General features: G+C 41.3%; 1 long non-coding RNA gene across 1 annotated transcript in view; it reads right to left on the reverse strand.

Annotated features, from left to right (window-relative positions):
- LOC147029768 (uncharacterized) overlaps positions 1 to 12,414 on the reverse strand; it is a 20,512-nt gene extending 8,098 nt beyond the window's left edge. The window contains exons 1-2 of the long non-coding RNA XR_015055744.1: positions 12,165 to 12,414; positions 11,989 to 12,067 (exon numbers count right to left, since the gene is read on the reverse strand). This is a non-coding gene — a long non-coding RNA (uncharacterized LOC147029768). The remainder of the gene's footprint in view (positions 1 to 11,988; positions 12,068 to 12,164) is intronic.
- Positions 12,415 to 12,500: the final 86 nt, after the last annotated feature.

The following is a 12,500-nucleotide window of genomic DNA, read 5'->3' on the forward strand; positions in this document are numbered from 1 at the left end:
GTGATGAAGTAAGCCAAAGATGAGACAAGCCAGCCATGGGGAGCATCAGCGATGATGAGCACCTCTTGCTCGTGACCCTTTCTGTCTTTATTGGAAAAGCCATTTTTCATTGTGACCCTCTCTGTTGGTACCTCTTCTTCACCATCAAGTGCTCCTACATGCCCTTTCTCTCCTTTCAATGCCCTTATTGTTGCTCTGCCCTCTGTCCTCTCTCAAAACGCTCCTTCATCCTCCAGTCCTTCTCTCCTCCTTATCTGACCCTTCCTGCTGGAGCTACCCTCCTGACCGTCCCACCCACAAGGCAGCCCCAATAAAAAATAAATGTCTTTCCCTGCTTCCTGCTTCGTGTGCCTTTTTGTGATGAGAAGTTCTCACCTGTCAAGTAAACAAGAAGTGTTATGCATATAAAATATTACCCTGACTATCATGTCTATAAATTACAGATGCTGACTCCTCAGCAGGGCCAGATTTTCCAATAGGCAACATAGGCCATTGACCTAGGGCCCACCAATAACTGGGGGGCCCACGGGGGACTTGTGGGTTCTCTGATCGGCCAAGGAGTAGGCTCGTAGGCCCCATAGTAAAATGAATGAAATAAAATAAGGTTACGAAAAATATAACAGTGCATTTTTAAATGCCCGTTTCCAACCATCTATCTCTCGATCTGTAGATTATATACATTATGTGTTGTATTTAGTGGACTTCATTGTTATATTACGTGTGTTTTGTGTTCTTATTTTGTGATATTGGTATCTCTTATACGAGACTTGAACTAATTTATTATTACTTTATGCTTACCTGATTTATTATCTGACCTCCTACAATCCCTTGACACAAACAGTATCATTGACAAATTTGCCATAGAAAAAAGCAGGAAAATGTCATTTTGAACTTCACATAGTTGTGCTTGCAAAATTTATTATGCTTCAGTTTCATTGTATTTTTCCATTATTCCTATGTGTAAGATGTATGGAACTTCATTTACTTTGATGTACTTGATATGGAACTGATTTGATTAAAAATTATTGATGTGTTGCATTATGTTGTAATTCTTTTTTTTACATTACAATATTATGATGTATATATATATATATATATATATATATATATATATATATATATATATATATATATATATATATATATATATATGTATAATTTTTTTTGGGGGGGGTGGGGGGGGCACTGATAAGGTTTGGCCTTGGGCCCACAAGCAAGTAAATCCGGCCCTGCTCCTCAGCATCACGTGTAAAAAAACGACTTACTCTGATAGGTCCCTGTTACTTGGAAATCAAAGCTATTCAAAACACACGGATCATATTACACTAACCACCATCTAGCTATGAATCCCCCCCCCCCCCACTGCCACTTAACAATATTATAGTGCTAACTGTCAGCAAATAACTGAGTCTACTTTTTCACGATTGTGAATAAAAAGTGCAAGTCAACGTGGAACCACTCGTGTCATCAGATTCGTCACATTCTGAAAAAAAAGGAGGCTTAGACACAATGTTCGATAAAATGAGCTGCATAATAAACGTTTTCATGTTGCGAATGAGTAGTGGACAATTACAAACCCGAACAAGATCCATTTCCTTCCTCTCGACAATGATTTCAACTAACACAAAATACAAGGAGTCGAGCGAGCTGAGATGACGGATCAAATTGCAAGCACAATGTACCTCCTCACCAACTTTTACGAGACTTTTAACTATTGTAATTGGCTAACAGCTAAACACTTTAATACAACAAATAAAATGTCATGTGTAAATAACGCCGATAGCGAGCAATATTGAGTCTTGCTGCGCATGACTCGGTCAATTAGCTGTAAAGGTTGAGGCCAGCAAGTTGTCAGCATGCAAAAAAAACAAAACAGCAACAAATGTTGCGAAATGTCAAGTTGTAGTGATAAGTAGAAGGCTATTAAAACCATTGATCAATAATGTTTCCTATTAAATTTTTCTCTTGTATTAAGAGGATGAAGTGCAAGAGCAGCAAAGAAACAAAACAGATGACTCTTTCGAGTGAATGTAAGTTGAAAGCGATGCTCCGAGAACGATTGTTGTGGTCAAATGGAGCGGTGAAAGATTTTCTCCACACATAATTAATAAACTGCATATTTTATACAATATGGGCAAGTTAAAAAAGCACCAATTCAATCACGTTCTAATACACAAAAGTGTATCTCAAAGCACCGTGCCTATCAGTGGAGGCATGATTTGAGCCGTCTCATCTGTTTGGACTTGTTTGATGTTTAAGATTGTTTTTTTTTTGATGATACACACCATCACACAAAGCTTGAGTGTGCTTTCCTTGGGCAGAGGAGCTCGTAAATCCTTGGGTTGATCATGTATCTTTCAAGAGTGATGAGTGTGAAGAAATCCATCCACCAGCACAAAATATTCCCATGAGTTGTTGGTTAAATACATTCTTGCTATTAACCCTGGAACTGTATTATGCTATTCTGTAAGTACTGTCGGACCACACATTTCACGCTTGGGAAACATTCCTAAAAAAATGCTGCAAATGTGGGGACATTGATATCTTTTGTTGTTGTTTTTTTTCTTCTTTTTAACATGGTCTAGGCTCGAAGAAGAGTGATGACAGAACAAAGGACACAACATAACAAAGGGAGCAGCAGGAGAAAGGGGAAACACCAACAGCAGGGCGGAGGGAGAAATTAGACGGTAATGGGCAAACAAGGATGCAGGTACCAATGAGGTGTCAGGGAGAATGCAAAAGGTGGATAATATTGATAAATGAGCAAAATTGTGTTTGACCAGTTTGTGATTTTGTCAATGTCTGAGGAGAGGGAAGAGGCTGCTGCCTGTCTGACAGAAGGATGAGAGATGTCATGACAGAGAGTGTATTCATCAGCAAAGAGATAGAAGATTTTCCAGAGATTCAGTGAGATCATTGATGAAGATTAGGCATAATACGGGGCTTGGAACATTACCTTGGGGTATTCCACCCTTGACGGGGAAAGGAGATGAAAGGGTTCCATTGAGAGCCACACGTTGGCTGCGAGAGTGGAGGAAGTCAGTACATCCAAGAGTGGAGTTGGCCTTGGATTCCATAGGCAGACAGTTTGGAGAGCAAGGCAGGATCCCAGACTGTATCAAAAGCTCGAGAGATGGCCCTGATCTCATTTCTGATATTGAGGGCCTCCACCATTGTTGAGAGAGTTGAAGCAGCATGTCCAAGGTAGAGTGACCAGGTCTGAATCCAAATTGATAATCTGAGAAGAGGTTGTTGGAGAAAAGGGATGATTTTATGTCAACTGCAGTGATGTATTCCATGACCTTGCTCATGATTGGAAGTCTTCTTCTTCTTTCGGCTGCTCCCGTTAGGGGTCGCCACAGCGGATCATCCGTATGATCCGCATTGAGATTTGGCACATGTTTTACGCCGGATGCCCTTCCTGACGCAACCCTGGTCGCCTCTTACGACACAGGGATATGGTACACCTATTTTAACCAGGGTATACACCGGCCCAGTATACTGGTACTCATTTCGCTGACCTGGGAAGGATGACAGGCTGAGTCAACCCCCTGGTGTATTAATTCAGTGGCCCAACGGGGCTTGAACTCAGGACCTTTTGGATCCCAAGCCGCTGCCCTAACCACTGCGCCAACACCAGGCTCAATGATTGGAAGTACAGTAAGCTAATTGGGCTGTAGTTAAGGGGATCTGATTTTGTACCTTTTTCATGTCATGCTGTGTTGTTGGCCGATTTCCAATTTTCCAGGTGGATATAGGAGACCAGTCCTGAAGTGTAAAAAAATTAATAAACAAAATAAAAACCCGTGAATATGTGAATGTAGAAGCAGGTCACACTTTATGACCTGTGAATAAGCTGGGTCCACAAATATGGAATTCATGAATAGCGGGGTCCGACAGTACTACAGTCAATACAAATACCTTGTGGAGTGGTGTACAGGATTCACTTCTCACTTTTGGGATCATTGGAATCTTTCATTGACAAATCTGAATTTTTTATCAACTTGGCACTTCATCTGCAGCTTGATTGAGTCGTGAGTGTTCCGTTTTTGGCTGGTGCCAATGCCTCAAACCTTGAACATCTTGATCGTGTGGAAAACAAAGTCTTCAAAAATCATTGGAATCTCCCATGACAAAGCTGTGTCTGGGCCTGTTAATCTCACATTACAGACAAGTTGATGACCTCTAAGTCTTCTTTGACCTCCTTTCTGGGGTATCACCTTCTGCCCTTTCCTTGTTCTGATTTCCCCCTCCCATAGTTTTTCTCATGTGGTCTGCCAGTAACTCACTTCTTGGGGAAACTCCCAAGATCCAGGTTCACTGCTCACCTCCTCATTATTTTGTTCCTTTTTTCTCTCACCTGAGGAACCAACTTCCTTCCTCCTCATCATCAATGCCATGCACCAAGCTCTATACAGAGGGAAGGTTCTGCCAAAGTAGTTTCTTGGCTTGGGGTTGCAATCCTGGACAGGCTGCCATTCTGATACAGCCACCCACACTCATGATCTCTTCGACCCTCAATAACCCTATAAGGAACACCCCTTCATTTCAGATTATTATGGTTTCTCCACTCTCCCTCATCCTCTTTTTATTTTTTGTTCCATTTCTGTTTCATCTCCGGTTTTCCCTTTTTCTTCTTCCTGCTGTGTTTGAGTTTCTTGCTCTGTCCTTCTACTCTTCACTTGGTGCATTTCCCCCTTTCCAAGAACTGTTCTTCTTGCTCCATTTTTGCCTGGTCCATATATATATATATATATATATATATATATATATATATATATATATATATATATATATATATATATATATATATATATATATATATATATATATATATATATATATATATATATATATATATCTTCTTCTTCTTTCGGCTGCTCCCGTTAGGGGTCGCCACAGCGGATCATCCGTATGATCCGCATAGTGATTTGGCACATGTTTTACGCCGGATGCCCTTCCTGACACAACCCTGGTCGCCTCTTACGACACAGGGATATGGTACACCTATTTTAACCGGGGTATACACAGGCCCAGTCCACTGGTACTCATTTCGCCGACCTTGGAAGGATGACAGGCTGAGTCAACCCCCTGGTGTATTAATTCAGTGGCCCAACGGGGCTTGAACTCAGGACCTTTTGGATCCCAAGCCGCTGCCCTAACCACTGCGCCAACACACCAGGCTATATATATATATATATATATATATATATATATATATATATATATATATATATATATATATATATATATATATATATATATATATATATGTATATATATATATATATATTGAAATATTCCACAAGCTTCCACTTTGTCTTCCTCCCAAAAAACAAAAAGTAAATAAAAGCACGATGAATCTCATAACACTACAGGGATTGCCAATACAGTGGTCTGCAAAAGTATTCATCCCTCCCAAAAATGCCACATTTAGATGAATCTACAAATTATGTAGAAACAATTTTTCCAAATTAACTTTTTTATTCATAACTAAAGAGATCAAACTAAGCACTGTTGGTAGTTGAAGGAGGTTAATCGTCAGGAATACCTGCAAAATAACATGCACAAATCAAAATTCATAGGTTGTAAAAGTATTCAACCCCTTCGGTCAGGATTTGGTGAAATCAACTTTTTCAGCTGTGATTGCTACGAGTCTTTTTGGATCGATCTCTAACAGCTTTGCAGAATGAGAAGGTGAAATCTTTGTCCATTGTTCACGTGAAAATTGCTCTCGTTCTGCCAAGTTTGATGGGGATCATCAATGGAATGCAATCTTCAAGTCTCACCATAAATGTTCATTTGAGTTCAGGTCAGGACTTTGACTGGGCCACTCAAGATCATTTATTTTATTCTTATTCAGCCACTCCAGTGTGGGTTTAGCTTTGTGTTTCGGATCATTGTCCTGCTGAAATGTGAATCTCCTACTCAGTTTCAGATTTATGGCTGACTCAAGCAGGTTTTCATCAAGGTTTCTCCTGTACCATCCATTGTAACTTCTATGCTAACAAGCTTCCCAGTCCCTGCTGATGAAATGCAGTCCCATAACATGATGCTGCCACCACCATGCTCTACAGTGAGGATAGTGTTGACTGGGTGATGTGCAGTGTTTGGCTTGTGTCAGACATAACGCTTTGCACAAAAAAGTTCAATTTTGTCTCAACTGATCACAAAGCCTTTCTCCACATCCCTGCAGTATTATGAAGATGCTTTTTCACAAACTCCACACGAGCTTTTAAATTTGTCTTTTCCGTAATGGCTTTTTTCTTGCCACCTGTCCATAGCGGCCAGCTTTGTGAAGGGAATGGGAAATTGTTGATTCGTGAACACTGACCCCCATCTCAGACATAGAGCCTTGCAGATCTTTCGACATCATTGTTGGATTTACAGTGACATTTCCTGCTGGCCAGGATGCTGACTTTGAATGGGCGACCTGTTCTGGGTAGAGTCTGGGTGGTGTGATACATCTTCCACTCCTTAATGATGGATGTCACCGTACTCAAAGGGATAATGAGTGACTTTGAAATCTTCCTATAACCCTCTCCTGAACAGTGCTTCTCCACCACTTTATGTCTGACTTCTTTGGAAAGCTCCTTGGTCTTCATATTTACCTTGTTGGTTGACCATGTGAGTTGCACCGGAAAATGCCTTAGATATGTGGGTGAGCTTAACTTTTAAGTTAAACCACTGATTACTTACAGGTGAAACCTGTAACACATATTTTGTAACCATCAAACAAATAATTTTTTCCTGAAGTAATTTAGGATTAATTAGGCAATGGCTATGAATACTTATTGAACCTGAGAATACTGAGAATCATCTGATTTTCTCTCTGAATCGAACGTATTCACATTTAATCGACATTTTGTTCGCTTTATTACCTTGGAGTAGTTTGTGAAGACGACATTTTATATTTGATTTGAAAGCATTATAAAATAAGCTCAGGTGGCATCAAAATGTGAAAATTTGGCGGAGGGTGAATACTTTTTCAGGCCACTGCACACAGCGAAAATGGAATACTTTACGTCTGACGTCTGTTCTGAGAAAGGTCATTTCTATACCTGATGTAAAAAGCTTTGTTGCCATCTCAGATAGCTTCATTAGCCATTCCAGCTGGGTAGGCTGGGAGGCAAACGCTGTACCATGAACTGGCCTTAAGCTTCCTTTTATAGTCTGGCCTTGCTGTGACACAGATTCAGATATGTTGCTTGCACTTGTATCGTTCATATACCCCCACGACCTCCCCCTCCCTCACCCCAAAAAATATAAAGTTTACACAAGGCAAACAATCCAAACAAAATACCAAAGATTACATGACAGGATGAGTGTGAACGTTTTAGTTATTAGTTAAACAATGAAAAAGTTTGCTGTTATACGAACAGTCAAATAACACTTGTGATGCCATGATATTTGTGGAAATGTCTCTACAAATGGGGAGCTCCAGAGGAAAACGTAAAGCCTGCAATGTTGCTGAGAAATTGGATTCCATGCAACAAATGAAAGGTGGCTAAGAGCAAAGCCAAATCCAGGAAGCTGTCAACTTGACTGAGGATGAGATCGCACAGATAGTAAAGTGGCTCAGATACGAGAGCACTGAGTGGTTGAAGACAATAATTTTAGTGAAGGCATAGAGCCACCAATACCTTAGGCCAGTGAGGTGGACCTTGAGGAGTCCCTTTTTGATTGGAGATACATCCTAACTGTGATTTTCTTGAATTACTGTAGTTTACAGAGTTTTATAGACATGACAAAGAGGATTGCTCGTGGACTATGCAGGTAACAAATTTCATTTGAGTCTCTCTCAGCAACTGCTCATTGGACACAAAGTCTGACCAGCGATAGCCAAGGATTCTCAGAAGAGACCTGGTACCAAAGGAATTAAGTCTCCACCTCAGATCCCTGGTCAGAGTTCAAGTCTCACATCTGGAGAGCAAGACTGGAAGCACCAAGGACCTGAAGACTCGGACTTTCGTCCTCCCGCACAGGTACTGGCAACGCCACATCCCATGATCCAGTGAATCATGACTCCCCAGGCCTGACCCAGACATCTATTGACCTCTGGCTCACAGACAGCAGAGACATGAATGTCACTGCCAAGGTAAGTGAATCTCAACGTGATATCAACATCCTCGTCACAAACAGGTACAGACAGGATAGCAGCATCCAATATGTCATTGAAAGCCTGGATCTTAGTTTTGACCCAGGAAACCTGTAATCTCAGCGGCTCCGACTCATCATTCAGCACCCTGAGGGCCCCAAAAGGATATCTAGAGACTCCACAAAGATGACTGTATCATCTGTGAAATTAAGGTCAGAGATCTTGACATTCCCAAGTGATGCACCGCAGCTTCATCTCTCCGACATTCTCCCAGAATCCAGTCCATACAAGTGCTGAAAAGTGTGGAGGCCAGAATACACCCCTGACTAACTCGAGTTCCAACTGGAAATCAGTTGGAGACGGTATCAACACATCTCACAGCACTCTCAGTACCAGAGTGTAGTTCAGACATCAGATCGATCAGTTTTGGTGGCACCCCACGAAGACCAATAATCCTCCAGAGGGCATCCCGATTCACTGAATCGAATGCTTTACAGAGATCAACATAGGCTGCAAGCAGCCCCTGCCGAAACTCTGGTCTGCATTCGGTGAGGACCTGAAGAGCAAGGATACGGTCAATCGTTGACCTCTTTGGTATAAAGCCTGACTGCTCTGGACGCTGGTGCTCAAGCAGATTGTGGCAAACCCTATCAATAAATATCCGAGTAAAGACCTTGCCCCGGCAATGAGAGCAGCGTCACCCCTTGGAAGTTGTTGCAGTCTTGGCAATCACCCTTCCCTTTCCAGAGAGGGACAACAAGGCCCCTCTTCCAGACAGTTGTGTTGATGCCTGTGTTCCAGGTAGAGCACAGAACTTCATGCAATGACACGAGTGCAGCATTTCCACCAGCCTTGAGAAGTTCAGCATGGATGCCACAGATCCCAGGAGCTTTACCCCATTTCAACGAGTTGGCACAAGCTTGGTGTTGGCTTCGTGGTTCAGATGGTGGCTTGGGATCCTGGGGTCCTGAGATTGTGACCCGTTCACACTGAATTAACACCAGGGGGTTGACTCAGCCTGTCATTCTTCTGAGGTTGGTGAAATGAGCACCAATGTGTACCAGTAATAGGGACACTGGATCAGTGGCATAGCCATGACCCTAACCAATGATGCAACCAGCAGCAAAAAAGGCTGTACATGATGGGAACTAGTTGGCAGAGTACCCTGGAAGCAGTGGGGGAAAGAGAGTAGCACCTCTATACATGGAGGAATGGTGTTGTTCAGCCCACGAGTCACCCAGATAGTTCAGATGGCAGAGTCCTGTTATGGTTTTCCAGCCGAACCTGGGTTTGATTCCTGGTCTGGGTCTGTAATTTTTTTCACATATATTTATAATGTTCTATCCTGTTCATTTCCAATTACACTAGTACTTTCAACATGCTTATAGCTGATCAATCAGCATTTTTTTTTGCTACTGGCTACTTTTAAAAGACAGGAATAAAAAAAAAACAATGTGATCACAATTCATTCTGTTAACCGCAATTATTTGAGAACGATGACAACAACATCAAGATGAAAAATGTAACGTCGTTGTCATCACGTCCTCTTATTTATGTCCTCCAATGTTGACCCAAAACTGATTTGAGCAAAAACAGCGAAAGCAGGTGATGCAATTTACAGCTATAAAATGCAAAAGATTAAATGCTCATTTGCATAATTCTCCCAGATGGTTAATGCCCCAAATATGCATGTTTATAATATGCATTTTGAGATGTGCCTACGTTTGTGTTGCGGTTACTGACGCCAGCAAACCTGTTGCCTTGATCTTATTTGAGTGCGTTCAGGCGTTGCTAACCTCATCAGTAAGGGGAAACTTTATATGCAAGCTGACATTGCTCCAATAAGTTTGTTTTGTTGTTTACATTTCCCTATACACAGAACTGATGAGATCATCGTCAAATTGCTGGAGCTGATGGAATTGTATGCAAGTATTGGACAGCTGGCTTGACTAAGCTGCAATGGTGGAAATTATACTTTTGCTGCGGCAGCTAGAGGAATGAGAGAAACCCTTTTTTTAATATCTTACCCATCAGTATGGATGAATTCAGAACCGAACAGAAAATAGAAGTAAGATTTGTTTTGTTATGGCTTCTTATTCAAAGGTGAAGACAATTGAGCTGTCCATAAATAAATAAATAAATAAATAAATATCATTGAAGTACTTCGTCATTGCCAAAAGGCAATTTGCGTTGCCATGTAATGAAAGGGTAAGTATTGTGTCATTTTGTGCGAGGTTTTTTTTCAATCCAGTGTACCTTTTGATTTGGAAATACCAAATTGACATTTAGACATCATGATGTTTCAGAAGGTATCCAGATTAACTGTAGGTGTAACTAAGGCAGGGATTTGTAATTTGGTCAGGGAAACAACACACAGTGGCCTACCATATTCATGGGATGTTCCTTTAGCTTTCCCATCAGAACCACTGGCTCATGCTGTAAGCAACCTAAGTTTAAATCCCATATATCAAATGCATTTATTTGTCTATCGTCTACTGATGTGCTATCAATTCATATCAAAGCATACTGATGTTTTCATCCTCCATGTGATTAATGTACAAGCTCCACTATGAGTCTCCTGGAACGGCTGATGTGTCCCGACTCTTTGAAGAAAGAATGCTCCAAGCAGCTTACCAACACAAGGAGGTTTAAATCATTTTTATTTATTATAAAACACTCCAAGAGCAACGGCAAAAACCATGCTTTCTGCACATACAACCACCGTTCCACCAAACAGGGGAGAGCCACCCTCACCCCCTCCCAGTGAAGATGACGCAACACATGAGCGGAGCATAAATATGCATGAGGCAAGACAGAAGCGGAGCATAAATATACGTTTTACATTAAAATTTGGTGACATATCACAATGAGCCTCAGATTAATGTAAACAACGAGCTGATACTCTAGCTTCCCTGCCTTTTGGGTAGTATGAGGAATAGATCTGTGTTACATGAAAGCTAAATGTTCAACGTTGTTTAAACAATATCGCATGGACAAGCCAAGTTAGCGAAATGGTTGCCATGGAAACAATTCAGTCAATCACTACTGTGACCTAATCATGCTGAGATAATGCCATGGGGTATAGATATCTGCAACATGAAAACTAAATGTTCAACGGCTTTTGAAATATTGCGTACACAAAAGTACATGGATGGAGGATCGGTCAGTCGTTGGTCAGAGCTCATTTTAATTTCCCCCGTCTTGTCGGTGGGGCAGGGTACAAAAAATAAAAGGGGTTGTGGGATTGTGAATGTCCATGAATGTGAGCTAGCAGACAGGGCAAGCAGTTTAAGCGGCTCTCCAAAGAACGGTCCAACTGATTACACTAATTATGTGCCTGCAAATCACAGGAATTATAGTGTGGATTCAAAAACGAATGTGTTGTGAATGAAACCAAAACGAGATAATTCAAATGTGAGTTTCCAATCATGTCAGTCCATTATAATCGTGTGAAATACAAAAATACCGATTGATCACGAAAGGTTTATGCGTTTGAAACCCCAAATACATTGCAATTAAAAGACAGAATGGCTAGTTTTAGCACATCATTTTCCTGTTTGCAAAGCATGGAGGTTTTACCTCTTCAGTCGTTTAGTACAGTATGCTGAACACTTTTTATTTGAAAATGCCTGCTATTCCATCAGCCAGAGAGCCCTCTGGTGTGGACATTCAGGATACTGATCACAGAACCAGGATTAAGGTTATTGATTGCCTATCGATTGGTCCTTGTATTATAATTTCTGGCCTTCAGGTGGTTTATGTACAAGCTGTCCGACAAATGTTGGAAAATGTATGACCAGAGGCAGATGGTATTCAAGTGTCAAGACGTGAGTTCATTGATGTTTGAAAATGTTGAAAAAAAACAAAAAGGTATAAAATAGCTTTCTTACCTGATCTGCACAGTGGACCTGGGTATGTACGTGCCATTGGAGCTGGATTACTAATTTGGCACCGTGGCATTATTTTACACTGGAAATTGAACACAAGTATTGACAAGAATATATTCAATGGAAAGTTGAAAATCACCAACAACATGTACAATGGTACAATAATGGCTGAGCATTACCTTAGGATAGGTGTCGATCCTGGAGAAATGCCTAATTCATCAGCATGTGTGTTCTTGTTTGCAAACCTGAGGTCACATCAACAGGTGTTGTTGATAGAATCGTTGCCAAAGTCTGCTGTTGAGGTATCCCAGAGACTGTGGTGGAAGAGAAAAGACTGGAGATTCATGATAATTGAGCCCAGCAAGAGTAAATTGATGAGATGGTGGTCGTTCTAGAGAGAGAGAGAGAGGGTGGCCGTTCTAGAGAGAGAGAGAGAGGTTGGCCGTTCTAGAGAGAGAGAGAGGGTGGCCATTCTAGAGAGAGAGAGGGTGGCCGTTCTAGAGAGAGAGAGAGGG

Source organism: Eptatretus burgeri, chromosome 3 (genome assembly GCF_056783735.1).
Source record: "Eptatretus burgeri isolate ZD-2024b chromosome 3, Ebu_testis_v1, whole genome shotgun sequence".
NCBI classification, from domain to species: Eukaryota; Metazoa; Chordata; class Myxini; order Myxiniformes; family Myxinidae; genus Eptatretus; species Eptatretus burgeri.